Source organism: Conger conger, chromosome 17 (genome assembly GCF_963514075.1).
Source record: "Conger conger chromosome 17, fConCon1.1, whole genome shotgun sequence".
Taxonomy (NCBI): Eukaryota; Metazoa; Chordata; class Actinopteri; order Anguilliformes; family Congridae; genus Conger; species Conger conger.
In genome coordinates, this window is record NC_083776.1 from 39,710,269 (window position 1) to 39,731,798 (window position 21,530).

Sequence of the window (21,530 nt, forward strand, 5' to 3'; positions counted from 1 at the left end):
GGGGGCTGGTCTGTGTCGGGTTCTGTCTCGGACTGTGGTGTAGGGGTGGGTTGTTCTGTGGTGGTGGGGTGCTGAGGGGGGGTCTGTGCGGGTTCTGTGGTTGCATCGTGTGTTTGTGGGTTTGTGTTGGTTGTGTTTTGTGGGGGTGGTGCTGTGTTCTGTGGAGGGGGTGCTGTGTCCTGTGTAGGGTGGTCTGTGCCCTGTTGTGCGTTGCTGTCTGTGCGTGCTCGTGTTTTGTTGGCATATGAGGAGGGACAGTCCCTGAAAACATGCTCCTGGCTCCCACATAGATTACACCTCCGTGCCTCTGTGCATTTGTTTGTCTGGTGCTCCCCTCCACAATTTTTACATTTAATCACCGTGCATGCTGCTGCAAGGTGCCCCAGGTTCCCACAGGTGCGGCAAAGTTTTGGCATCCCATTATAAAAAATTTGTCCCCTGTTCTGTCCCAAAGTGATGGTGCTGGGTAAATGCCTGACCCCCCCGATGGATGTGTCGTCTGGGTGCAGACGGACTAACCATTTTCTGGCGCCTGTCCACACCCCGTCCTCGTCGTATATCCGTCTCACGTCCGATACCAATGTGCCGTGTCTGCTTAACCAAAGTGAAATGTCATAGTCTGAAACTGATTCATTATAAAATAAAACTGTGATAACCTTAACCTCCCTGTCAGTGAGTGCTTCTACTGTGAATTTGTTCAGTGGTGTTTGTGTGGCTTTCTGTCTGTACTGATTCCAAAACATCTCTAGTGTCTGTGCATTCTTAAAACTGGTTTCAAATATGTCCCTAGGACCAGGCAGCTTGAACAGGCAGTTCAAGTCAGACGGAGCGAAGCCCAAACCTCTCTGCAGCACTGCTCTGCTGAACTCCAGACGTGTCAGTGATGGTTCCGGGTCAGTGCGGTTGTGGATGAATCTGACTGCGTTGTGCCTTCTTGTGCCGGGTGCTCGCTGGTTCTCCATGATGTTTCGGGTGTGCAGGTAGGTGGAATGAGAAGGTGGGGGGGAGGGGGAATGGGGAGAAGGGGGAAGGGTGGGGAAAGGAAAAGGGGTAGGGAAACACTCACAAACAAAAGAAATAAAAGTAAAATAGAGGTTCAAAATGAAAATGAGGGTGAAAGAAAAAGGGGAAAAAAGGAACAGGTATTTAGTTGGGTTTAACTGAGAAAACAACTCAAACTGTAAAGGGAGAAGGCTGCAGTGCAACCTCCTCCAATATTACTCCCCTAAGAATCTGGGGTCTGGCGCATAGACACTCAGCTGATTGCAGGTCTCCTCTGGCTCCCTCTGCGGGGTCAGGCTCCAGGCTCTTTCAGGCAGCAGGCCCTGGCTCCGGGCTCCTCCAGGCAGCAGGCCGCAGTCCCTGGCTCCGGGCTCCTCCAGGCAGCAGGCCGCAGACCTCGGCTCCGGGCTCCTCCAGGCAGCAGGCCCTGGCTCCGGGCTCCTCCAAGCAGCAGGCCGCAGGCCTTGGCTCCGGGCTCCTCCAGGCAGCAGGCCTCGGCTCCGGGCTCCTCCAGGTAGCAGGCCCTGGCTCCTGATCAGTGCAGCTATGTGCCACTGATCTGAGTTTCCGGGGTGTTCCGCTGGGCTACAAGGTCGAGCCAGCCGCGGTCAAGCCACGTACTGAACCCAAGCCTTGCAGCCCGTCCAGAAAGAAGGAGGAAAATGGGAAGGGAAGGAGAAAGGATTAAGAAAAAGAAAGGAAAATAACAAAAGAACAAAATGCTCTTAGAAAGCAACTAAACAGCCCAGTGACCCCCTGTCCACCACTAGAACCCCAGTGGTGGGCAACAGGACCAACTGAACTGAAAAGAAGCCAGAGCAAAATGCACAGCAAGAAAGAAACACGTGATCACGGTATCTCCCCTGCCAGGTAAGTATGAGTTGGAATCCGCAAGGGATGGGCCGGACCGCTAGGTGGTACGTTGCACAGTTACGGTTTCTGAGTATTCGGCTAGCAGCCCGTCAAGTCACAATGTCTAGCCGGTTCAAAAGTCTGATTTGCGCTCTTGCGGCTAGCCGCATAAACGATGGCAACCTTTTCATTCATGTACTTCTTTTTTTTTCATGTGTTTATTATTTTGGCGTTTTCCCACCGCATTTCAAGGACGACTTTCTGTTTCCCCACAATGCAACAGTGTACATTGCCCTCAACCGCAAACAGAGCGCATTTCAGTCGCGGTGATGTCACGTCGAACACCAAGCCAGAGCCCTGCCGAAATGCGACACCTAAATGGACAAGTGACCGTGTGCAAGATGCGACGTGAGTTCCAAACGGTTCGTCGGGTGTGCTTGAAAATGGCCTCAAATTAAAGCTGACAGTCTGCACTTGAACTTGGTTGTCGTTGTGTCCTTTCAAACTGAAATCGCTAGAGCGCAGAACCAAAAGAAGAAAAACACGTGCCACTGTCCAATGAAGTGCGGCGCTCACTGTAACTCGGCAATCCTGCTTCATGATAGGCTACAGACGTGTAAGGAAAATGTGCGGTACTCTTGGTGTGAAGTGAATTTGCATTGCACTGATTTAGCCTGTGTTGTGTCTAAAATAGCGCCGTACGTAATGAATTTGGATGCTAGCCTTGTTCCTTTGCAATGCGCTGCCCAAGTGTCTGGGTAAGACATGAGAAGCATAAACGGGTAATAGACTAAACGATATAGCACTGTGCGCGACGTGTTTTGAACGTTGTGAAACAGCAGCGCCTGTCCAAAAGCATAGTGAAAAAAGCTTACAGCACCTGGTATTCCCAGGCGGTCTCCCATCCAAGTACTAACCGGGCCCGACCCTGCTTAGCTTCCGAGATCAGGCGTATTCAGAGTGGTATGGCCGTAAGCGAAGGAAAGGCAGCACAAGGGGGTATTTGCACATTAATCGAGTCTATCGTTTGACCACGTGACCAGGGGAGAGCGCGAACGCAGTCCCCCACTAGCAGAAATTATGCAGTCGAGATTCCCACATTTGAGGAATTCGCAGGGGTCAACACAGCCGGAGTGCAATGGCCGAGCCTCGCCCTGGGTGAACCGCCTTCGTGATCACGGTATCTCCCCTGCCAGGTAAGTATGAGTTGGAATCCGCAAGGGATGGGCCGGACCGCTAGGTGGTACGTTGCACAGTTACGGTTTCTGAGTATTCGGCTAGCAGCCCGTCAAGTCACTATGTCTAGCCGGTTCAAAAGTCTGATTTGCGCTCTTGCGGCTAGCCGCATAAACGATGGCAACCTTTTCATTCATGTACTTCTTTTTTTTTCATGTGTTTATTATTTTGGCGTTTTCCCACCGCATTTCAAGGACGACTTTCTGTTTCCCCACAATGCAACAGTGTACATTGCCCTCAACCGCAAACAGAGCGCATTTCAGTCGCGGTGATGTCACGTCGAACACCAAGCCAGAGCCCTGCCGAAATGCGACACCTAAATGGACAAGTGACCGTGTGCAAGATGCGACGTGAGTTCCAAACGGTTCGTCGGGTGTGCTTGAAAATGGCCTCAAATTAAAGCTGACAGTCTGCACTTGAACTTGGTTGTCGTTGTGTCCTTTCAAACTGAAATCGCTAGAGCGCAGAACCAAAAGAAGAAAAACACGTGCCACTGTCCAATGAAGTGCGGCGCTCACTGTAACTCGGCAATCCTGCTTCATGATAGGCTACAGACGTGTAAGGAAAATGTGCGGTACTCTTGGTGTGAAGTGAATTTGCATTGCACTGATTTAGCCTGTGTTGTGTCTAAAATAGCGCCGTACGTAATGAATTTGGATGCTAGCCTTGTTCCTTTGCAATGCGCTGCCCAAGTGTCTGGGTAAGACATGAGAAGCATAAACGGGTAATAGACTAAACGATATAGCACTGTGCGCGACGTGTTTTGAACGTTGTGAAACAGCAGCGCCTGTCCAAAAGCATAGTGAAAAAAGCTTACAGCACCTGGTATTCCCAGGCGGTCTCCCATCCAAGTACTAACCGGGCCCGACCCTGCTTAGCTTCCGAGATCAGGCGTATTCAGAGTGGTATGGCCGTAAGCGAAGGAAAGGCAGCACAAGGGGGTATTTGCACATTAATCGAGTCTATCGTTTGACCACGTGACCAGGGGAGAGCGCGAACGCAGTCCCCCACTAGCAGAAATTATGCAGTCGAGATTCCCACATTTGAGGAATTCGCAGGGGTCAACACAGCCGGAGTGCAATGGCCGAGCCTCGCCCTGGGTGAACCGCCTTCGTGATCACGGTATCTCCCCTGCCAGGTAAGTATGAGTTGGAATCCGCAAGGGATGGGCCGGACCGCTAGGTGGTACGTTGCACAGTTACGGTTTCTGAGTATTCGGCTAGCAGCCCGTCAAGTCACAATGTCTAGCCGGTTCAAAAGTCTGATTTGCGCTCTTGCGGCTAGCCGCATAAACGATGGCAACCTTTTCATTCATGTACTTCTTTTTTTTTCATGTGTTTATTATTTTGGCGTTTTCCCACCGCATTTCAAGGACGACTTTCTGTTTCCCCACAATGCAACAGTGTACATCGCCCTCAACCGCAAACAGAGCGCATTTCAGTCGCGGTGATGTCACGTCGAACACCAAGCCAGAGCCCTGCCGAAATGCGACACCTAAATGGACAAGTGACCGTGTGCAAGATGCGACGTGAGTTCCAAACGGTTCGTCGGGTGTGCTTGAAAATGGCCTCAAATTAAAGCTGACAGTCTGCACTTGAACTTGGTTGTCGTTGTGTCCTTTCAAACTGAAATCGCTAGAGCGCAGAACCAAAAGAAGAAAAACACGTGCCACTGTCCAATGAAGTGCGGCGCTCACTGTAACTCGGCAATCCTGCTTCATGATAGGCTACAGACGTGTAAGGAAAATGTGCGGTACTCTTGGTGTGAAGTGAATTTGCATTGCACTGATTTAGCCTGTGTTGTGTCTAAAATAGCGCCGTACGTAATGAATTTGGATGCTAGCCTTGTTCCTTTGCAATGCGCTGCCCAAGTGTCTGGGTAAGACATGAGAAGCATAAACGGGTAATAGACTAAACGATATAGCACTGTGCGCGACGTGTTTTGAACGTTGTGAAACAGCAGCGCCTGTCCAAAAGCATAGTGAAAAAAGCTTACAGCACCTGGTATTCCCAGGCGGTCTCCCATCCAAGTACTAACCGGGCCCGACCCTGCTTAGCTTCCGAGATCGGGCGTATTCAGAGTGGTATGGCCGTAAGCGAAGGAAAGGCAGCACAAGGGGGTATTTGCACATTAATCGAGTCTATCGTTTGACCACGTGATCAGGGGAGAGCGCGAACGCAGTCCCCCACTAGCAGAAATTATACAGTCGAGATTCCCACATTTGAGGAATTCGCAGGGGTCAACACAGCCGGAGTGCAATGGCCGAGCCTCGCCCTGGGTGAACCGCCTTCGTGATCACGGTATCTCCCCTGCCAGGTAAGTATGAGTTGGAATCCGCAAGGGATGGGCCGGACCGCTAGGTGGTACGTTGCACAGTTACGGTTTCTGAGTATTCGGCTAGCAGCCCGTCAAGTCACAATGTCTAGCCGGTTCAAAAGTCTGATTTGCGCTCTTGCGGCTAGCCGCATAAACGATGGCAACCTTTTCATTCATGTACTTCTTTTTTTTTTTCATGTGTTTATTATTTTGGCGTTTTCCCACCGCATTTCAAGGACGACTTTCTGTTTCCCCACAATGCAACAGTGTACATTGCCCTCAACCGCAAACAGAGCGCATTTCAGTCGCGGTGATGTCACGTCGAACACCAAGCCAGAGCCCTGCCGAAATGCGACACCTAAATGGACAAGTGACCGTGTGCAAGATGCGACGTGAGTTCCAAACGGTTCGTCGGGTGTGCTTGAAAATGGCCTCAAATTAAAGCTGACAGTCTGCACTTGAACTTGGTTGTCGTTGTGTCCTTTCAAACTGAAATCGCTAGAGCGCAGAACCAAAAGAAGAAAAACACGTGCCACTGTCCAATGAAGTGCGGCGCTCACTGTAACTCGGCAATCCTGCTTCATGATAGGCTACAGACGTGTAAGGAAAATGTGCGGTACTCTTGGTGTGAAGTGAATTTGCATTGCACTGATTTAGCCTGTGTTGTGTCTAAAATAGCGCCGTACGTAATGAATTTGGATGCTAGCCTTGTTCCTTTGCAATGCGCTGCCCAAGTGTCTGGGTAAGACATGAGAAGCATAAACGGGTAATAGACTAAACGATATAGCACTGTGCGCGACGTGTTTTGAACGTTGTGAAACAGCAGCGCCTGTCCAAAAGCATAGTGAAAAAAGCTTACAGCACCTGGTATTCCCAGGCGGTCTCCCATCCAAGTACTAACCGGGCCCGACCCTGCTTAGCTTCCGAGATCGGGCGTATTCAGAGTGGTATGGCCGTAAGCGAAGGAAAGGCAGCACAAGGGGGTATTTGCACATTAATCGAGTCTATCGTTTGACCACGTGACCAGGGGAGAGCGCGAACGCAGTCCCCCACTAGCAGAAATTATGCAGTCGAGATTCCCACATTTGAGGAATTCGCAGGGGTCAACACAGCCGGAGTGCAATGGCCGAGCCTCGCCCTGGGTGAACCGCCTTCGTGATCACGGTATCTCCCCTGCCAGGTAAGTATGAGTTGGAATCCGCAAGGGATGGGCCGGACCGCTAGGTGGTACGTTGCACAGTTACGGTTTCTGAGTATTCGGCTAGCAGCCCGTCAAGTCACAATGTCTAGCCGGTTCAAAAGTCTGATTTGCGCTCTTGCGGCTAGCCGCATAAACGATGGCAACCTTTTCATTCATGTACTTCTTTTTTTTTCATGTGTTTATTATTTTGGCGTTTTCCCACCGCATTTCAAGGACGACTTTCTGTTTCCCCACAATGCAACAGTGTACATCGCCCTCAACCGCAAACAGAGCGCATTTCAGTCGCGGTGATGTCACGTCGAACACCAAGCCAGAGCCCTGCCGAAATGCGACACCTAAATGGACAAGTGACCGTGTGCAAGATGCGACGTGAGTTCCAAACGGTTCGTCGGGTGTGCTTGAAAATGGCCTCAAATTAAAGCTGACAGTCTGCACTTGAACTTGGTTGTCGTTGTGTCCTTTCAAACTGAAATCGCTAGAGCGCAGAACCAAAAGAAGAAAAACACGTGCCACTGTCCAATGAAGTGCGGCGCTCACTGTAACTCGGCAATCCTGCTTCATGATAGGCTACAGACGTGTAAGGAAAATGTGCGGTACTCTTGGTGTGAAGTGAATTTGCATTGCACTGATTTAGCCTGTGTTGTGTCTAAAATAGCGCCGTACGTAATGAATTTGGATGCTAGCCTTGTTCCTTTGCAATGCGCTGCCCAAGTGTCTGGGTAAGACATGAGAAGCATAAACGGGTAATAGACTAAACGATATAGCACTGTGCGCGACGTGTTTTGAACGTTGTGAAACAGCAGCGCCTGTCCAAAAGCATAGTGAAAAAAGCTTACAGCACCTGGTATTCCCAGGCGGTCTCCCATCCAAGTACTAACCGGGCCCGACCCTGCTTAGCTTCCGAGATCAGGCGTATTCAGAGTGGTATGGCCGTAAGCGAAGGAAAGGCAGCACAAGGGGGTATTTGCACATTAATCGAGTCTATCGTTTGACCACGTGACCAGGGGAGAGCGCGAACGCAGTCCCCCACTAGCAGAAATTATGCAGTCGAGATTCCCACATTTGAGGAATTCGCAGGGGTCAACACAGCCGGAGTGCAATGGCCGAGCCTCGCCCTGGGTGAACCGCCTTCGTGATCACGGTATCTCCCCTGCCAGGTAAGTATGAGTTGGAATCCGCAAGGGATGGGCCGGACCGCTAGGTGGTACGTTGCACAGTTACGGTTTCTGAGTATTCGGCTAACAGCCCGTCAAGTCACAATGTCTAGCCGGTTCAAAAGTCTGATTTGCGCTCTTGCGGCTAGCCGCATAAACGATGGCAACCTTTTCATTCATGTACTTCTTTTTTTTTCATGTGTTTATTATTTTGGCGTTTTCCCACCGCATTTCAAGGACGACTTTCTGTTTCCCCACAGTGCAACAGTGTACATCGCCCTCAACCGCAAACAGAGCGCATTTCAGTCGCGGTGATGTCACGTCGAACACCAAGCCAGAGCCCTGCCGAAATGCGACACCTAAATGGACAAGTGACCGTGTGCAAGATGCGACGTGAGTTCCAAACGGTTCGTCGGGTGTGCTTGAAAATGGCCTCAAATTAAAGCTGACAGTCTGCACTTGAACTTGGTTGTCGTTGTGTCCTTTCAAACTGAAATCGCTAGAGCGCAGAACCAAAAGAAGAAAAACACGTGCCACTGTCCAATGAAGTGCGGCGCTCACTGTAACTCGGCAATCCTGCTTCATGATAGGCTACAGACGTGTAAGGAAAATGTGCGGTACTCTTGGTGTGAAGTGAATTTGCATTGCACTGATTTAGCCTGTGTTGTGTCTAAAATAGCGCCGTACGTAATGAATTTGGATGCTAGCCTTGTTCCTTTGCAATGCGCTGCCCAAGTGTCTGGGTAAGACATGAGAAGCATAAACGGGTAATAGACTAAACGATATAGCACTGTGCGCGACGTGTTTTGAACGTTGTGAAACAGCAGCGCCTGTCCAAAAGCATACAGCACCTGGTATTCCCAGGCGGTCTCCCATCCAAGTACTAACCGGGCCCGACCCTGCTTAGCTTCCGAGATCAGACGAGATTGGGCGTATTCAGAGTGGTATGGCCGTAAGCGAAGGAAAGGCAGCACAAGGGGGTATTTGCACATTAATCGAGTCTATCGTTTGACCACGTGACCAGGGGAGAGCGCGAACGCAGTCCCCCACTAGCAGAAATTATGCAGTCGAGATTCCCACATTTGAGGAATTCGCAGGGGTCAACACAGCCGGAGTGCAATGGCCGAGCCTCGCCCTGGGTGAACCGCCTTCGTGATCACGGTATCTTCCCTGCCAGGTAAGTATGAGTTGGAATCCGCAAGGGATGGGCCGGACCGCTAGATGGTACGTTGCACAGTTACGGTTTCTGAGTATTCGGCTAGCAGCCCGTCAAGTCACAATGTCTAGCCGGTTCAAAAGTCTGATTTGCGCTCTTGCGGCTAGCCGCATAAACGATGGCAACCTTTTCATTCATGTACTTCTTTTTTTTTCATGTGTTTATTATTTTGGCGTTTTCCCACCGCATTTCAAGGACGACTTTCTGTTTCCCCACAATGCAACAGTGTACATCGCCCTCAACCGCAAACAGAGCGCATTTCAGTCGCGGTGATGTCACGTCGAACACCAAGCCAGAGCCCTGCCGAAATGCGACACCTAAATGGACAAGTGACCGTGTGCAAGATGCGACGTGAGTTCCAAACGGTTCGTCGGGTGTGCTTGAAAATGGCCTCAAATTAAAGCTGACAGTCTGCACTTGAACTTGGTTGTCGTTGTGTCCTTTCAAACTGAAATCGCTAGAGCGCAGAGCCAAAAGAAGAAAAACACGTGCCACTGTCCAATGAAGTGCGGCGCTCACTGTAACTCGGCAATCCTGCTTCATGATAGGCTACAGACGTGTAAGGAAAATGTGCGGTACTCTTGGTGTGAAGTGAATTTGCATTGCACTGATTTAGCCTGTGTTGTGTCTAAAATAGCGCCGTACGTAATGAATTTGGATGCTAGCCTTGTTCCTTTGCAATGCGCTGCCCAAGTGTCTGGGTAAGACATGAGAAGCATAAACGGGTAATAGACTAAACGATATAGCACTGTGCGCGACGTGTTTTGAACGTTGTGAAACAGCAGCGCCTGTCCAAAAGCATAGTGAAAAAAGCTTACAGCACCTGGTATTCCCAGGCGGTCTCCCATCCAAGTACTAACCGGGCCCGACCCTGCTTAGCTTCCGAGATCAGACGTATTCAGAGTGGTATGGCCGTAAGCGAAGGAAAGGCAGCACAAGGGGGTATTTGCACATTAATCGAGTCTATCATTTGACCACGTGATCAGGGGAGAGCGCGAACGCAGTCCCCCACTAGCAGAAATTATGCAGTTGAGATTCCCACATTTGAGGAATTCGCAGGGGTCAACACAGCCGGAGTGCAATGGCCGAGCCTCGCCCTGGGTGAACCGCCTTCGTGATCACGGTATCTCCCCTGCCAGGTAAGTATGAGTTGGAATCCGCAAGGGATGGGCCGGACCGCTAGGTGGTACGTTGCACAGTTACGGTTTCTGAGTATTCGGCTAGCAGCCCGTCAAGTCACAATGTCTAGCCGGTTCAAAAGTCTGATTTGCGCTCTTGCGGCTAGCCGCATAAACGATGGCAACCTTTTCATTCATGTACTTCTTTTTTTTCATGTGTTTATTATTTTGGCGTTTTCCCACCGCATTTCAAGGACGACTTTCTGTTTCCCCACAATGCAACAGTGTACATCGCCCTCAACCGCAAACAGAGCGCATTTCAGTCGCGGTGATGTCACGTCGAACACCAAGCCAGAGCCCTGCCGAAATGCGACACCTAAATGGACAAGTGACCGTGTGCAAGATGCGACGTGAGTTCCAAACGGTTCGTCGGGTGTGCTTGAAAATGGCCTCAAATTAAAGCTGACAGTCTGCACTTGAACTTGGTTGTCGTTGTGTCCTTTCAAACTGAAATCGCTAGAGCGCAGAACCAAAAGAAGAAAAACACGTGCCACTGTCCAATGAAGTGCGGCGCTCACTGTAACTCGGCAATCCTGCTTCATGATAGGCTACAGACGTGTAAGGAAAATGTGCGGTACTCTTGGTGTGAAGTGAATTTGCATTGCACTGATTTAGCCTGTGTTGTGTCTAAAATAGCGCCGTACGTAATGAATTTGGATGCTAGCCTTGTTCCTTTGCAATGCGCTGCCCAAGTGTCTGGGTAAGACATGAGAAGCATAAACGGGTAATAGACTAAACGATATAGCACTGTGCGTGACGTGTTTTGAACGTTGTGAAACAGCAGCGCCTGTCCAAAAGCATAGTGAAAAAAGCTTACAGCACCTGGTATTCCCAGGCGGTCTCCCATCCAAGTACTAACCGGGCCCGACCCTGCTTAGCTTCCGAGATCAGGCGTATTCAGAGTGGTATGGCCGTAAGCGAAGGAAAGGCAGCACAAGGGGGTATTTGCACATTAATCGAGTCTATCGTTTGACCACGTGATCAGGGGAGAGCACGAACACAGTCCCCCACTAGCAGAAATTATGCAGTCGAGATTCCCACATTTGACGAATTCGCAGGGGTCAACACAGCCGGAGTGCAATGGCCGAGCCTCGCCCTGGGTGAACCGCCTTCGTGATCACGGTATCTCCCCTGCCAGGTAAGTATGAGTTGGAATCCGCAAGGGATGGGCCGGACCGCTAGGTGGTACGTTGCACAGTTACGGTTTCTGAGTATTCGGCTAGCAGCCCGTCAAGTCACAATGTCTAGCCGGTTCAAAAGTCTGATTTGCGCTCTTGCGGCTAGCCGCATAAACGATGGCAACCTTTTCATTCATGTACTTCTTTTTTTTCATGTGTTTATTATTTTGGCGTTTTCCCACCGCATTTCAAGGACGACTTTCTGTTTCCCCACAATGCAACAGTGTACATCGCCCTCAACCGCAAACAGAGCGCATTTCAGTCGCGGTGATGTCACGTCGAACACCAAGCCAGAGCCCTGCCGAAATGCGACACCTAAATGGACAAGTGACCGTGTGCAAGATGCGACGTGAGTTCCAAACGGTTCGTCGGGTGTGCTTGAAAATGGCCTCAAATTAAAGCTGACAGTCTGCACTTGAACTTGGTTGTCGTTGTGTCCTTTCAAACTGAAATCGCTAGAGCGCAGAACCAAAAGAAGAAAAACACGTGCCACTGTCCAATGAAGTGCGGCGCTCACTGTAACTCGGCAATCCTGCTTCATGATAGGCTACAGACGTGTAAGGAAAATGTGCGGTACTCTTGGTGTGAAGTGAATTTGCATTGCACTGATTTAGCCTGTGTTGTGTCTAAAATAGCGCCGTGCGTAATGAATTTGGATGCTAGCCTTGTTCCTTTGCAATGCGCTGCCCAAGTGTCTGGGTAAGACATGAGAAGCATAAACGGGTAATAGACTAAACGATATAGCACTGTGCGCGACGTGTTTTGAACGTTGTGAAACAGCAGCGCCTGTCCAAAAGCATAGTGAAAAAAGCTTACAGCACCTGGTATTCCCAGGCGGTCTCCCATCCAAGTACTAACCGGGCCCGACCCTGCTTAGCTTCCGAGATCAGACGAGATCGGGCGTATTCAGAGTGGTATGGCCGTAAGCGAAGGAAAGGCAGCACAAGGGGGTATTTGCACATTAATCGAGTCTATCGTTTGACCACGTGATCAAGGGAGAGCGCGAACGCAGTCCCCCACTAGCAGAAATTATGCAGTCGAGATTCCCACATTTGAGGAATTCGCAGGGGTCAACACAGCCGGAGTGCAATGGCCGAGCCTCGCCCTGGGTGAACCGCCTTCGTGATCACGGTATCTCCCCTGCCAGGTAAGTATGAATTGGAATCCGCAAGGGATGGGCCGGACCGCTAGGTGGTACGTTGCACAGTTACGGTTTCTGAGTATTCGGCTAGCAGCCCGTCAAGTCACAATGTCTAGCCGGTTCAAAAGTCTGATTTGCGCTCTTGCGGCTAGCTGCATAAACGATGGCAACCTTTTCATTCATGTACTTCTTTTTTTTCATGTGTTTATTATTTTGGCGTTTCCCACCGCATTTCAAGGACGACTTTCTGTTTCCCCACAATGCAACAGTGTACATCGCCCTCAACCGCAAACAGAGCGCATTTCAGTCGCGGTGATGTCACGTCGAACACCAAGCCAGAGCCCTGCCGAAATGCGACACCTAAATGGACAAGTGACCGTGTGCAAGATGCGACGTGAGTTCCAAACGGTTCGTCGGGTGTGCTTGAAAATGGCCTCAAATTAAAGCTGACAGTCTGCACTTGAACTTGGTTGTCGTTGTGTCCTTTCAAACTGAAATCGCTAGAGCGCAGAACCAAAAGAAGAAAAACACGTGCCACTGTCCAATGAAGTGCGGCGCTCACTGTAACTCGGCAATCCTGCTTCATGATAGGCTACAGACGTGTAAGGAAAATGTGCGGTACTCTTGGTGTGAAGTGAATTTGCATTGCACTGATTTAGCCTGTGTTGTGTCTAAAATAGCGCCGTACGTAATGAATTTGGATGCTAGCCTTGTTCCTTTGCAATGCGCTGCCCAAGTGTCTGGGTAAGACATGAGAAGCATAAACGGGTAATAGACTAAACGATATAGCACTGTGCGCGACGTGTTTTGAACGTTGTGAAACAGCAGCGCCTGTCCAAAAGCATAGTGAAAAAAGCTTACAGCACCTGGTATTCCCAGGCGGTCTCCCATCCAAGTACTAACCGGGCCCGACCCTGCTTAGCTTCCGAGATCGGGCGTATTCAGAGTGGTATGGCCATAAGCGAAGGAAAGGCAGCACAAGGGGGTATTTGCACATTAATCGAGTCTATCGTTTGACCACGTGATCAGGGGAGAGCGCGAACGCAGTCCCCCACTAGCAGAAATTATGCAGTCGAGATTCCCACATTTGAAGAATTCGCAGGGGTCAACACAGCCGGAGTGCAATGGCCGAGCCTCGCCCTGGTTGAACCGCCTTCGTGATCACGGTATCTCCCCTGCCAGGTAAGTATGAGTTGGAATCCGCAAGGGATGGGCCGGACCGCTAGGTGGTACGTTGCACAGTTACGGTTTCTGAGTATTCGGCTAGCAGCCCGTCAAGTCACAATGTCTAGCCGGTTCAAAAGTCTGATTTGCGCTCTTGCGGCTAGCCGCATAAACGATGGCAACCTTTTCATTCATGTACTTCTTTTTTTTTCATGTGTTTATTATTTTGGCGTTTTCCCACCGCATTTCAAGGACGACTTTCTGTTTCCCCACAATGCAACAGTGTACATCGCCCTCAACCGCAAACAGAGCGCATTTCTGTCGCGGTGATGTCACGTCGAACACCAAGCCAGAGCCCTGCCGAAATGCGACACCTAAATGGACAAGTGACCGTGTGCAAGATGCGACGTGAGTTCCAAACGGTTCGTCGGGTGTGCTTGAAAATGGCCTCAAATTAAAGCTGACAGTCTGCACTTGAACTTGGTTGTCGTTGTGTCCTTTCAAACTGAAATCGCTAGAGCGCAGAACCAAAAGAAGAAAAACACGTGCCACTGTCCAATGAAGTGCGGCGCTCACTGTAACTCGGCAATCCTGCTTCATGATAGGCTACAGACGTGTAAGGAAAATGTGCGGTACTCTTGGTGTGAAGTGAATTTGCATTGCACTGATTTATCCTGTGTTGTGTCTAAAATAGCGCCGTACGTAATGAATTTGGATGCTAGCCTTGTTCCTTTGCAATGCGCTGCCCAAGTGTCTGGGTAAGACATGAGAAGCATAAACGGGTAATAGACTAAACGATATAGCACTGTGCGTGACGTGTTTTGAACGTTGTGAAACAGCAGCGCCTGTCCAAAAGCATAGTGAAAAAAGCTTACAGCACCTGGTATTCCCAGGCGGTCTCCCATCCAAGTACTAACCGGGCCCGACCCTGCTTAGCTTCCGAGATCAGGCGTATTCAGAGTGGTATGGCCGTAAGCGAAGGAAAGGCAGCACAAGGGGGTATTTGCACATTAATCGAGTCTATCGTTTGACCACGTGATCAGGGGAGAGCACGAACACAGTCCCCCACTAGCAGAAATTATGCAGTCGAGATTCCCACATTTGACGAATTCGCAGGGGTCAACACAGCCGGAGTGCAATGGCCGAGCCTCGCCCTGGGTGAACCGCCTTCGTGATCACGGTATCTCCCCTGCCAGGTAAGTATGAGTTGGAATCCGCAAGGGATGGGCCGGACCGCTAGGTGGTACGTTGCACAGTTACGGTTTCTGAGTATTCGGCTAGCAGCCCGTCAAGTCACAATGTCTAGCCGGTTCAAAAGTCTGATTTGCGCTCTTGCGGCTAGCTGCATAAACGATGGCAACCTTTTCATTCATGTACTTCTTTTTTTTCATGTGTTTATTATTTTGGCGTTTCCCACCGCATTTCAAGGACGACTTTCTGTTTCCCCACAATGCAACAGTGTACATCGCCCTCAACCGCAAACAGAGCGCATTTCAGTCGCGGTGATGTCACGTCGAACACCAAGCCAGAGCCCTGCCGAAATGCGACACCTAAATGGACAAGTGACCGTGTGCAAGATGCGACGTGAGTTCCAAACGGTTCGTCGGGTGTGCTTGAAAATGGCCTCAAATTAAAGCTGACAGTCTGCACTTGAACTTGGTTGTCGTTGTGTCCTTTCAAACTGAAATCGCTAGAGCGCAGAACCAAAAGAAGAAAAACACGTGCCACTGTCCAATGAAGTGCGGCGCTCACTGTAACTCGGCAATCCTGCTTCATGATAGGCTACAGACGTGTAAGGAAAATGTGCGGTACTCTTGGTGTGAAGTGAATTTGCATTGCACTGATTTAGCCTGTGTTGTGTCTAAAATAGCGCCGTACGTAATGAATTTGGATGCTAGCCTTGTTCCTTTGCAATGCGCTGCCCAAGTGTCTGGGTAAGACATGAGAAGCATAAACGGGTAATAGACTAAACGATATAGCACTGTGCGCGACGTGTTTTGAACGTTGTGAAACAGCAGCGCCTGTCCAAAAGCATAGTGAAAAAAGCTTACAGCACCTGGTATTCCCAGGCGGTCTCCCATCCAAGTACTAACCGGGCCCGACCCTGCTTAGCTTCCGAGATCGGGCGTATTCAGAGTGGTATGGCCATAAGCGAAGGAAAGGCAGCACAAGGGGGTATTTGCACATTAATCGAGTCTATCGTTTGACCACGTGATCAGGGGAGAGCGCGAACGCAGTCCCCCACTAGCAGAAATTATGCAGTCGAGATTCCCACATTTGAAGAATTCGCAGGGGTCAACACAGCCGGAGTGCAATGGCCGAGCCTCGCCCTGGTTGAACCGCCTTCGTGATCACGGTATCTCCCCTGCCAGGTAAGTATGAGTTGGAATCCGCAAGGGATGGGCCGGACCGCTAGGTGGTACGTTGCACAGTTACGGTTTCTGAGTATTCGGCTAGCAGCCCGTCAAGTCACAATGTCTAGCCGGTTCAAAAGTCTGATTTGCGCTCTTGCGGCTAGCCGCATAAACGATGGCAACCTTTTCATTCATGTACTTCTTTTTTTTTCATGTGTTTATTATTTTGGCGTTTTCCCACCGCATTTCAAGGACGACTTTCTGTTTCCCCACAATGCAACAGTGTACATCGCCCTCAACCGCAAACAGAGCGCATTTCTGTCGCGGTGATGTCACGTCGAACACCAAGCCAGAGCCCTGCCGAAATGCGACACCTAAATGGACAAGTGACCGTGTGCAAGATGCGACGTGAGTTCCAAACGGTTCGTCGGGTGTGCTTGAAAATGGCCTCAAATTAAAGCTGACAGTCTGCACTTGAACTTGGTTGTCGTTGTGTCCTTTCAAACTGAAATCGCTAGAGCGCAGAACCAAAAGAAGAAAAACACGTGCCACTGTCCAATGAAGTGCGGCGCTCACTGTAACTCGGCAATCCTGCTTCATGATAGGCTACAGACGTGTAAGGAAAATGTGCGGTACTCTTGGTGTGAAGTGAATTTGCATTGCACTGATTTATCCTGTGTTGTGTCTAAAATAGCGCCGTACGTAATGAATTTGGATGCTAGCCTTGTTCCTTTGCAATGCGCTGCCCAAGTGTCTGGGTAAGACATGAGAAGCATAAACGGGTAATAGACTAAACGATATAGCACTGTGCGTGACGTGTTTTGAACGTTGTGAAACAGCAGCGCCTGTCCAAAAGCATAGTGAAAAAAGCTTACAGCACCTGGTATTCCCAGGCGGTCTCCCATCCAAGTACTAACCGGGCCCGACCCTGCTTAGCTTCCGAGATCAGGCGTATTCAGAGTGGTATGGCCGTAAGCGAAGGAAAGGCAGCACAAGGGGGTATTTGCACATTAATCGAGTCTATCGTTTGACCACGTGATCAAGGGAGAGCGCGAACGCAGTCCCCCACTAGCAGAAATTATGCAGTCGAGATTCCCACATTTGAGGAATTCGCAGGGGTCAACACAGCCGGAGTGCAATGGCCGAGCCTCGCCCTGGGTGAACCGCCTTCGTGATCACGGTATCTCCCCTGCCAGGTAAGTATGAGTTGGAATCCGCAAGGGATGGGCCGGACCGCTAGGTGGTACGTTGCACAGTTACGGTTTCTGAGTATTCGGCTAGCAGCCCGTCAAGTCACAATGTCTAGCCGGTTCAAAAGTCTGATTTGCGCTCTTGCGGCTAGCTGCATAAACGATGGCAACCTTTTCATTCATGTACTTCTTTTTTTTCATGTGTTTATTATTTTGGCGTTTCCCACCGCATTTCAAGGACGACTTTCTGTTTCCCCACAATGCAACAGTGTACATCGCCCTCAACCGCAAACAGAGCGCATTTCAGTCGCGGTGATGTCACGTCGAACACCAAGCCAGAGCCCTGCCGAAATGCGACACCTAAATGGACAAGTGACCGTGTGCAAGATGCGACGTGAGTTCCAAACGGTTCGTCGGGTGTGCTTGAAAATGGCCTCAAATTAAAGCTGACAGTCTGCACTTGAACTTGGTTGTCGTTGTGTCCTTTCAAACTGAAATCGCTAGAGCGCAGAACCAAAAGAAGAAAAACACGTGCCACTGTCCAATGAAGTGCGGCGCTCACTGTAACTCGGCAATCCTGCTTCATGATAGGCTACAGACGTGTAAGGAAAATGTGCGGTACTCTTGGTGTGAAGTGAATTTGCATTGCACTGATTTAGCCTGTGTTGTGTCTAAAATAGCGCCGTACGTAATGAATTTGGATGCTAGCCTTGTTCCTTTGCAATGCGCTGCCCAAGTGTCTGGGTAAGACATGAGAAGCATAAACGGGTAATAGACTAAACGATATAGCACTGTGCGCGACGTGTTTTGAACGTTGTGAAACAGCAGCGCCTGTCCAAAAGCATAGTGAAAAAAGCTTACAGCACCTGGTATTCCCAGGCGGTCTCCCATCCAAGTACTAACCGGGCCCGACCCTGCTTAGCTTCCGAGATCGGGCGTATTCAGAGTGGTATGGCCATAAGCGAAGGAAAGGCAGCACAAGGGGGTATTTGCACATTAATCGAGTCTATCGTTTGACCACGTGATCAGGGGAGAGCGCGAACGCAGTCCCCCACTAGCAGAAATTATGCAGTCGAGATTCCCACATTTGAAGAATTCGCAGGGGTCAACACAGCCGGAGTGCAATGGCCGAGCCTCGCCCTGGGTGAACCGCCTTCGTGATCACGGTATCTCCCCTGCCAGGTAAGTATGAGTTGGAATCCACAAGGGATGGGCCGGACCGCTAGGTGGTACGTTGCACAGTTACGGTTTCTGAGTATTCGGCTAGCAGCCCGTCAAGTCACAATGTCTAGCCGGTTCAAAAGTCTGATTTGCGCTCTTGCGGCTAGCCGCATAAACGATGGCAACCTTTTCATTCATGTACTTCTTTTTTTTTCATGTGTTTATTATTTTGGCGTTTTCCCACCGCATTTCAAGGACGACTTTCTGTTTCCCCACAATGCAACAGTGTACATTGCCCTCAACCGCAAACAGAGCGCATTTCTGTCGCGGTGATGTCACGTCGAACACCAAGCCAGAGCCCTGCCGAAATGCGACACCTAAATGGACAAGTGACCGTGTGCAAGATGCGACGTGAGTTCCAAACGGTTCGTCGGGTGTGCTTGAAAATGGCCTCAAATTAAAGCTGACAGTCTGCACTTGAACTTGGTTGTCGTTGTGTCCTTTCAAACTGAAATCGCTAGAGCGCAGAACCAAAAGAAGAAAAACACGTGCCACTGTCCAATGAAGTGCGGCGCTCACTGTAACTCGGCAATCCTGCTTCATGATAGGCTACAGACGTGTAAGGAAAATGTGCGGTACTCTTGGTGTGAAGTGAATTTGCATTGCACTGATTTAGCCTGTGTTGTGTCTAAAATAGCGCCGTACGTAATGAATTTGGATGCTAGCCTTGTTCCTTTGCAATGCGCTGCCCAAGTGTCTGGGTAAGACATGAGAAGCATAAACGGGTAATAGACTAAACGATATAGCACTGTGCGCGACGTGTTTTGAACGTTGTGAAACAGCAGCGCCTGTCCAAAAGCATAGTGAAAAAAGCTTACAGCACCTGGTATTCCCAGGCGGTCTCCCATCCAAGTACTAACCGGGCCCGACCCTGCTTAGCTTCCGAGATCGGGCGTATTCAGAGTGGTATGGCCATAAGCGAAGGAAAGGCAGCACAAGGGGGTATTTGCACATTAATCGAGTCTATCGTTTGACCACGTGATCAGGGGAGAGCGCGAACGCAGTCCCCCACTAGCAGAAATTATGCAGTCGAGATTCCCACATTTGAAGAATTCGCAGGGGTCAACACAGCCGGAGTGCAATGGCCGAGCCTCGCCCTGGGTGAACCGCCTTCGTGATCACGGTATCTCCCCTGCCAGGTAAGTATGAGTTGGAATCCGCAAGGGATGGGCCGGACCGCTAGGTGGTACGTTGCACAGTTACGGTTTCTGAGTATTCGGCTAGCAGCCCGTCAAGTCACAATGTCTAGCCGGTTCAAAAGTCTGATTTGCGCTCTTGCGGCTAGCCGCATAAACGATGGCAACCTTTTCATTCATGTACTTCTTTTTTTTTCATGTGTTTATTATTTTGGCGTTTTCCCACCGCATTTCAAGGACGACTTTCTGTTTCCCCACAATGCAACAGTGTACATCGCCCTCAACCGCAAACAGAGCGCATTTCTGTCGCGGTGATGTCACGTCGAACACCAAGCCAGAGCCCTGCCGAAATGCGACACCTAAATGGACAAGTGACCGTGTGCAAGATGCGACGTGAGTTCCAAACGGTTCGTCGGGTGTGCTTGAAAATGGCCTCAAATTAAAGCTGACAGTCTGCACTTGAACTTGGTTGTCGTTGTGTCCTTTCAAACTGAAATCGCTAGAGCGCAGAGCCAAAAGAAGAAAAACACGTGCCACTGTCCAATGAAGTGCGGCGCTCACTGTAACTCGGCAATCCTGCTTCATGATAGGCTACAGACGTGTAAGGAAAATGTGCGGTACTCTTGGTGTGAAGTGAATTTGCATTGCACTGATTTAGCCTGTGTTGTGTCTAAAATAGCGCCGTACGTAATGAATTTGGATGCTAGCCTTGTTCCTTTGCAATGCGCTGCCCAAGTGTCTGGGTAAGACATGAGAAGCATAAACGGGTAATAGACTAAACGATATAGCACTGTGCGCGACGTGTTTTGAACGTTGTGAAACAGCAGCGCCTGTCCAAAAGCATAGTGAAAAAAGCTTACAGCACCTGGTATTCCCAGGCGGTCTCCCATCCAAGTACTAACCGGGCCCGACCCTGCTTAGCTTCCGAGATCAGACGTATTCAGAGTGGTATGGCCGTAAGCGAAGGAAAGGCAGCACAAGGGGGTATTTGCACATTAATCGAGTCTATCATTTGACCACGTGATCAGGGGAGAGCGCGAACGCAGTCCCCCACTAGCAGAAATTATGCAGTTGAGATTCCCACATTTGAGGAATTCGCAGGGGTCAACACAGCCGGAGTGCAATGGCCGAGCCTCGCCCTGGGTGAACCGCCTTCGTGATCACGGTATCTCCCCTGCCAGGTAAGTATGAGTTGGAATCCGCAAGGGATGGGCCGGACCGCTAGGTGGTACGTTGCACAGTTACGGTTTCTGAGTATTCGGCTAGCAGCCCGTCAAGTCACAATGTCTAGCCGGTTCAAAAGTCTGATTTGCGCTCTTGCGGCTAGCCGCATAAACGATGGCAACCTTTTCATTCATGTACTTCTTTTTTTTCATGTGTTTATTATTTTGGCGTTTTCCCACCGGATTTCAAGGACGACTTTCTGTTTCCCCACAATGCAACAGTGTACATCGCCCTCAACCGCAAACAGAGCGCATTTCAGTCGCGGTGATGTCACGTCGAACACCAAGCCAGAGCCCTGCCGAAATGCGACACCTAAATGGACAAGTGACCGTGTGCAAGATGCGACGTGAGTTCCAAACGGTTCGTCGGGTGTGCTTGAAAATGGCCTCAAATTAAAGCTGACAGTCTGCACTTGAACTTGGTTGTCGTTGTGTCCTTTCAAACTGAAATCGCTAGAGCGCAGAGCCAAAAGAAGAAAAACACGTGCCACTGTCCAATGAAGTGCGGCGCTCACTGTAACTCGGCAATCCTGCTTCATGATAGGCTACAGACGTGTAAGGAAAATGTGCGGTACTCTTGGTGTGAAGTGAATTTGCATTGCACTGATTTAGCCTGTGTTGTGTCTAAAATAGCGCCGTACGTAATGAATTTGGATGCTAGCCTTGTTCCTTTGCAATGCGCTGCCCAAGTGTCTGGGTAAGACATGAGAAGCATAAACGGGTAATAGACTAAACGATATAGCACTGTGCGCGACGTGTTTTGAACGT

At 50.0% G+C, this 21,530-nt stretch overlaps 18 non-coding genes and 14 pseudogenes across 18 annotated transcripts; all 32 read right to left on the bottom strand.

Moving 5' to 3' along the window:
- Positions 1–2,722: 2,722 nt before the first annotated feature.
- Positions 2,723–2,831, bottom strand: LOC133117429 (5S ribosomal RNA; annotated as a pseudogene).
- A 63-nt stretch (positions 2,832–2,894) lies between these two features.
- Positions 2,895–3,058, bottom strand: LOC133117568 (U1 spliceosomal RNA). The gene has a single exon (XR_009706116.1). It is a non-coding gene; the product is annotated as a U1 spliceosomal RNA (small nuclear RNA).
- An 842-nt stretch (positions 3,059–3,900) lies between these two features.
- Positions 3,901–4,009, bottom strand: LOC133117430 (5S ribosomal RNA; annotated as a pseudogene).
- A 63-nt stretch (positions 4,010–4,072) lies between these two features.
- On the bottom strand, positions 4,073–4,236 carry LOC133117569 (U1 spliceosomal RNA). Its single transcript, XR_009706117.1, has one exon. It is a non-coding gene; the product is annotated as a U1 spliceosomal RNA (small nuclear RNA).
- Positions 4,237–5,078: 842 nt separating this feature from the next.
- Positions 5,079–5,187, bottom strand: LOC133117239 (5S ribosomal RNA; annotated as a pseudogene).
- Positions 5,188–5,250: 63 nt separating this feature from the next.
- On the bottom strand, positions 5,251–5,414 carry LOC133117756 (U1 spliceosomal RNA). The gene has a single exon (XR_009706296.1). It is a non-coding gene; the product is annotated as a U1 spliceosomal RNA (small nuclear RNA).
- Positions 5,415–6,258: 844 nt separating this feature from the next.
- Positions 6,259–6,367, bottom strand: LOC133117250 (5S ribosomal RNA; annotated as a pseudogene).
- A 63-nt stretch (positions 6,368–6,430) lies between these two features.
- LOC133117570 (U1 spliceosomal RNA) lies at positions 6,431–6,594 on the bottom strand. The gene has a single exon (XR_009706118.1). It is a non-coding gene; the product is annotated as a U1 spliceosomal RNA (small nuclear RNA).
- An 842-nt stretch (positions 6,595–7,436) lies between these two features.
- Positions 7,437–7,545, bottom strand: LOC133117432 (5S ribosomal RNA; annotated as a pseudogene).
- Positions 7,546–7,608: 63 nt separating this feature from the next.
- LOC133117571 (U1 spliceosomal RNA) lies at positions 7,609–7,772 on the bottom strand. Its single transcript, XR_009706119.1, has one exon. It is a non-coding gene; the product is annotated as a U1 spliceosomal RNA (small nuclear RNA).
- An 828-nt stretch (positions 7,773–8,600) lies between these two features.
- Positions 8,601–8,719, bottom strand: LOC133117158 (5S ribosomal RNA). The gene has a single exon (XR_009705959.1). It is a non-coding gene; the product is annotated as a 5S ribosomal RNA (ribosomal RNA).
- Positions 8,720–8,782: 63 nt separating this feature from the next.
- LOC133117194 (U1 spliceosomal RNA) lies at positions 8,783–8,946 on the bottom strand. The gene has a single exon (XR_009705995.1). It is a non-coding gene; the product is annotated as a U1 spliceosomal RNA (small nuclear RNA).
- An 842-nt stretch (positions 8,947–9,788) lies between these two features.
- Positions 9,789–9,897, bottom strand: LOC133117502 (5S ribosomal RNA; annotated as a pseudogene).
- A 63-nt stretch (positions 9,898–9,960) lies between these two features.
- Positions 9,961–10,124, bottom strand: LOC133117188 (U1 spliceosomal RNA). Its single transcript, XR_009705989.1, has one exon. It is a non-coding gene; the product is annotated as a U1 spliceosomal RNA (small nuclear RNA).
- An 841-nt stretch (positions 10,125–10,965) lies between these two features.
- On the bottom strand, positions 10,966–11,074 carry LOC133117433 (5S ribosomal RNA; annotated as a pseudogene).
- Positions 11,075–11,137: 63 nt separating this feature from the next.
- On the bottom strand, positions 11,138–11,301 carry LOC133117209 (U1 spliceosomal RNA). Its single transcript, XR_009706009.1, has one exon. It is a non-coding gene; the product is annotated as a U1 spliceosomal RNA (small nuclear RNA).
- Positions 11,302–12,142: 841 nt separating this feature from the next.
- On the bottom strand, positions 12,143–12,261 carry LOC133117302 (5S ribosomal RNA). The gene has a single exon (XR_009706083.1). It is a non-coding gene; the product is annotated as a 5S ribosomal RNA (ribosomal RNA).
- Positions 12,262–12,324: 63 nt separating this feature from the next.
- LOC133117748 (U1 spliceosomal RNA) lies at positions 12,325–12,488 on the bottom strand. Its single transcript, XR_009706288.1, has one exon. It is a non-coding gene; the product is annotated as a U1 spliceosomal RNA (small nuclear RNA).
- Positions 12,489–13,328: 840 nt separating this feature from the next.
- LOC133117418 (5S ribosomal RNA) lies at positions 13,329–13,437 on the bottom strand (annotated as a pseudogene).
- A 63-nt stretch (positions 13,438–13,500) lies between these two features.
- Positions 13,501–13,664, bottom strand: LOC133117203 (U1 spliceosomal RNA). The gene has a single exon (XR_009706003.1). It is a non-coding gene; the product is annotated as a U1 spliceosomal RNA (small nuclear RNA).
- An 842-nt stretch (positions 13,665–14,506) lies between these two features.
- On the bottom strand, positions 14,507–14,615 carry LOC133117434 (5S ribosomal RNA; annotated as a pseudogene).
- A 63-nt stretch (positions 14,616–14,678) lies between these two features.
- Positions 14,679–14,842, bottom strand: LOC133117210 (U1 spliceosomal RNA). The gene has a single exon (XR_009706010.1). It is a non-coding gene; the product is annotated as a U1 spliceosomal RNA (small nuclear RNA).
- Positions 14,843–15,682: 840 nt separating this feature from the next.
- LOC133117420 (5S ribosomal RNA) lies at positions 15,683–15,791 on the bottom strand (annotated as a pseudogene).
- A 63-nt stretch (positions 15,792–15,854) lies between these two features.
- On the bottom strand, positions 15,855–16,018 carry LOC133117205 (U1 spliceosomal RNA). The gene has a single exon (XR_009706005.1). It is a non-coding gene; the product is annotated as a U1 spliceosomal RNA (small nuclear RNA).
- Positions 16,019–16,860: 842 nt separating this feature from the next.
- Positions 16,861–16,969, bottom strand: LOC133117435 (5S ribosomal RNA; annotated as a pseudogene).
- Positions 16,970–17,032: 63 nt separating this feature from the next.
- On the bottom strand, positions 17,033–17,196 carry LOC133117749 (U1 spliceosomal RNA). The gene has a single exon (XR_009706289.1). It is a non-coding gene; the product is annotated as a U1 spliceosomal RNA (small nuclear RNA).
- Positions 17,197–18,036: 840 nt separating this feature from the next.
- On the bottom strand, positions 18,037–18,145 carry LOC133117422 (5S ribosomal RNA; annotated as a pseudogene).
- A 63-nt stretch (positions 18,146–18,208) lies between these two features.
- LOC133117177 (U1 spliceosomal RNA) lies at positions 18,209–18,372 on the bottom strand. The gene has a single exon (XR_009705978.1). It is a non-coding gene; the product is annotated as a U1 spliceosomal RNA (small nuclear RNA).
- An 842-nt stretch (positions 18,373–19,214) lies between these two features.
- Positions 19,215–19,323, bottom strand: LOC133117423 (5S ribosomal RNA; annotated as a pseudogene).
- Positions 19,324–19,386: 63 nt separating this feature from the next.
- Positions 19,387–19,550, bottom strand: LOC133117178 (U1 spliceosomal RNA). The gene has a single exon (XR_009705979.1). It is a non-coding gene; the product is annotated as a U1 spliceosomal RNA (small nuclear RNA).
- An 842-nt stretch (positions 19,551–20,392) lies between these two features.
- On the bottom strand, positions 20,393–20,501 carry LOC133117503 (5S ribosomal RNA; annotated as a pseudogene).
- A 63-nt stretch (positions 20,502–20,564) lies between these two features.
- Positions 20,565–20,728, bottom strand: LOC133117189 (U1 spliceosomal RNA). The gene has a single exon (XR_009705990.1). It is a non-coding gene; the product is annotated as a U1 spliceosomal RNA (small nuclear RNA).
- Between the last annotated feature and the right edge of the window lie 802 nt (positions 20,729–21,530).